This window comes from Ambystoma mexicanum, chromosome 8 (assembly GCF_040938575.1).
Source record: "Ambystoma mexicanum isolate Mex_15411 chromosome 8, UKY_AmexF1_1, whole genome shotgun sequence".
In the NCBI taxonomy this organism is placed as follows: Eukaryota; Metazoa; Chordata; class Amphibia; order Caudata; family Ambystomatidae; genus Ambystoma; species Ambystoma mexicanum.
This window is the reverse complement of record NC_090929.1, coordinates 1,511,163,338-1,511,167,341: the sequence shown is the minus strand read 5'-3', so window position 1 is coordinate 1,511,167,341 and position 4,004 is coordinate 1,511,163,338.

Genomic DNA, 4,004 nt, shown 5'->3' with positions numbered 1-4,004 from the left:
AGTGAGGAGTCCCCGCACCCGCAAGTCATCCCACCGCTTGCGGCAGTCCTTGGGGGTGCGAGGGGTGGAGCCTACAGCGCTCACCCTTTGGGCGGTTTCTGCCCAGATGTTCTTTTTGCGGATAGTGGAGTCCCTCCGCATGTCTGGGCTGAACACCACGTCAGCGTGTTCTGCCAGGTGGTCCACCATGACCTGGAGCTCATCAGGGCAGAATCGCTTCTTGTGGAGCCGGTCCGCAGACTTCTTAGGTGCTTTAGGCATAGTTCCTGGGTTCCTGATGCTTTCCCCAACTTCGGATTCCTCCCGAGGGTGCTGCCTGATGAGGATGGCTATGGATTGTGTTTTTATAGATGGCCGCCGCGCTCCTTCCCGTTCCTGTGCGATGACGTAATTTCCGGTTCCGTTGTTTTGCGGTGACCGTAATTTACGGGATCCGTAAATTACGGTCCCCGTTATTTACTGTCGCTGCTGCTTCCATGGCGGTGTTGTAATGTACGTGTCGCAGCAGGCCGGTAGGGGTTTTTCGGGGGGTTTTGCGGCATGCCGCTAGGTACTTTTCCGGCATGGCGAAAAGCGCGTGTCCGCGAGGTCGGAATGGGACGCAATTAGCGGTCTGTAACCTTGCCGGAGTCGTACTTTACGTCATGCCGGAAACGACCGGTACTTACCTCCAACCTCGGAATGAGGCCCATTCTATATTTAAATGTAAATATGTCTTATCTTAATGGGAAGAAATAAAGAACTGCCTTCAAAATATATTCTCATTTCAAGAACCGCGGTCACTATGTAATTGAATGTTTGGGGTTTTAGTCAATTCTTTCATGTTGTCTATATCTTCACCTGATTTGTTTAATTTGTTTTGTTTATGTTGCCTATCATCTTATTGCAACCGACTGGAAAAATACACATACATTGTCATACAATCTTTGGTAGAATTCCATCGATTCTTACCATAGAATAGAAACAATGCATGCTTTGTCCTCTAGGAATGTACATATATTGTATAGCAAATGGAATGTTTTTATCACTTATTTAATGTAAAACATATGTTTTTCTTCAGAGTATGATACTCCACCCTTTTTCCTATCTCTTTCCTTATCTGTTTCTGAGTCTGTCTTGTTGATCTTCACCTGTTGGATACAGCCCATTGAACTGATATCTTTCAACTCTTTAGCAATTTATGTCATCATTTTTTTCTTTTGGAATAATGTTGCATGAAATGTTCTCTGTAATCAAATTATTTATTCTCTAATTTGTTGATAGGTTGATGAAAAATACTAATAAACATTCAAATGAAAACAAATCAGTGTGACATGGAGAGCTGCCCGAAAAGGAGCAAGCCTCCAAGATCAAGAAGGATTTGAGAGCGTTTTTATCGCTAGAGAATGTTTTTAAAAAAATAGGCTGAAAGGGTTCATTTTCTAGCACGATTTTCAAAGCACATGGATGAAAAGTCATAGGATTTACAGCCAATTCTGAAGAGGAATATCAGAGCAGTACTTCAGATGCCATGTCTGATACGCTGCAGAGGAGCAATTCCATGCAGACACGACTTTATGTGGGCATCAACAAATTGGGCACTTGATACAAACAATGGGTCTGATTCTCAAACTTTGCTTGGTGCAAGTAATGGGATATCATATGCTGTTTCATCGGCTTCTGTCCCCCTAAAAAACATTGGCCTTTTTCACACATAGCATCACGATGCGCAAATTCAGATGACCAGTTTCAAAGTTATGGATCAATTGCACACACAATGGGGAACTTCGGCACATTTTAAAGCCCATTCCAAATTCCTTCAATGGATGACTTGAACATGCCTAGAATCCAGAAGCATCACCCTGAGGCTGTTTGAAAAGGCGCAGGGGGGTGTACAATACAGAAGAGGGGTTTTCTTACTCTTTTATGCATTTTTTAAATGTCTGGGACAGCAATGGTATGAACAGCCCACTTGCCTTTCTAGGCCCAGAGCAGGGATAGAAATTCGTTTTGCTTTTTGTTCACATTTTACATTGGTCTATCCTTTGAAGGTGTGCCACTCTGAAATGTGCTCTGAGCACCCATGTGGATGCTGGGAGCTTGATCGGGACTCCTGGCACACATGTATGCAAGGTACCCAGCCCGCACGTAATTTGCACTGACTCCTAGACCCCCGGAAACGCACAGGTCACCTTTGTGAATAAAGTGACATGCACATTTGTGAAATTCATGCAACAATAAAAATACATCCTTTGATGCTTTTTTGTTTGTTTAACTTGTATGCCCTTTTGTGAATGGAACCCAGGGGAGGCACAGCAGCCGCCTCTTTTGTGCCACATCAGTGAAGCAGCGCCTGGTCCATTGTGCTGGTACGACAATGTGAAAAAAGTCGTGCAGAACTCATGTACCACTAGAAATGAAAACTTTTTTGAAGATTGCCAGGAGGTGTCATTGCACTGGTTTTAAATACTGTAGCAGGGGGCCTAATGCACAGCACAGGCCCTGTGCTAGTAACATAAAGGAAACATGATGCAAAGAATGAAAACAGGACTGGATCAGCAACTCACATATTTCATGGGACAACTTAAAACCTCTGTTCCTGCCCTCTACGTGATCTGAGCCCTCACACTCGCCCCCCACCAGAGAGGGCGGCCAAGTGTTGTAGTGATATGGGTGTATGATATGAGTAAGGTTTTCTGTCACCTAATCTGCCCCCACTTTCAAAGTGTTATAGACTCTCCAGTGTGCAAACAAATCAAAGTTGTAAACTGACCCATCTCATTTGCATGTTATATAATTTTGCATCATGTGATTCATAGATTTTCCATTACATGAAACAGGCCTACAAATTCAATCTGCAAAGTTGCATAGATTAAAGAGCCATGACTGTATACAGATGGCTGACCTGGGCACTAGTGAGAACTCTGTAATGTGATGTGGGTTAAGAACATTGTGGCTCATTCTGAGTCGGGCGGTCTGGTAAAAAAGTGCCGGTATCCACGGATACCGGCACTTTACCGCATCGCCTGACTACAGGTTTTCCAGTGGGGCACCTTGGCCTACCTGCAGCTAAAAGATGGAGGTAACCCAGGCGCCCTCCCGGCAATAAAAGCCCAGTGGCGGTGGCGGTCATGCCGGCAAATCCCCTCATGGAGTCCAGTGGGACTCCACAAATGGTGATTTACACCGCACCGCCAGATCTCGTAATTCAGCGGCAATGCCGCCGGACTGAGTGCCAGAAATGGTAACCGCCTTTGCCGGTATCCTGGCATCTCTACCGCCAGGATACCGGCAAGGTTGGAATGAGCCCCATTGTATGAACCTAGCCAATGCTAGTCATTGGGCCAAATTTTTCTGGATCTGGAATCTGTCACAAAATGTCTCCACGGATCTCATAAATATATTTGCACCCATCAAGTGTTTCAGTGTTGTTGATCGGCTTAAATGCTGCTGAGCATATCAGTGCTCTGCCCTTATTAAACATTGCCGAGATGAGATCTGATCCCACGGTGCTAGAACCAAGGTCAAGAAACTTAGACACAAGACCACTTGAATGTCAGGTCAGGACGCCTTTGAAATTGCGTGTTAGGATAGTTTCTGTACCTTCGCACTGTCCCTACATATTCATTAAGTTAACATTTAACAAATGAAGCCTGTTTGTTTACTCACACCTCGATTCCTGTTCAGGTTTGGCTCGGGAGGATAGCTCAGGGGCAACATGCTCCCCTTGGAAGCAAGACGATGCGGGAGCAACACAGGTTCGATCCCCAGGTCTGTGCTTAGAAACCTCTGGGTATTAAGCCCGTTATAAATGATCTGTCATATCATATCAAATGCCAAAAAAAGCCAATGTGAAATGCCACATACCTTTATTTCTAGAGACGCTAGCAATACATCCTCTGGTTGGCCCCCTGCCAGATATGGCTGGAAATGCATCCCCCAATGTGTAGACTTATATCCCTGTTGTAGTAGGTTTGGCAATCGAAATTAGGCTTCGAATTGGTAAGTGAGGGCATTTGCTGGGG